Below are 250 nucleotides of genomic sequence, written 5' to 3'. Positions count from 1 at the left end.
TATATGAGAAGTTAAATACTGAGGAAAGGGAGAAAGAACTATATAAACTGGCCAAACAAAGAGACGGAAATGGGAAAGATGTACAGCATGTAGAAATGATAAAGGATGCAGATGGAAACATTTTTACAGGTGAGAGAGGACATCTTGAAAAGATAGAAGGAGTGTTTTGAGGAACTTATAAACGTTGAAAATAGAAGGGAAAGAAGACTGGAGGATGCAGAAGTTGAAAATCAAGATGTGCACAAACAGC

This window comes from Penaeus monodon, chromosome 20 (assembly GCF_015228065.2).
Source record: "Penaeus monodon isolate SGIC_2016 chromosome 20, NSTDA_Pmon_1, whole genome shotgun sequence".
In the NCBI taxonomy this organism is placed as follows: Eukaryota; Metazoa; Arthropoda; class Malacostraca; order Decapoda; family Penaeidae; genus Penaeus; species Penaeus monodon.
Note: the sequence above shows the minus strand (reverse complement) of the source record.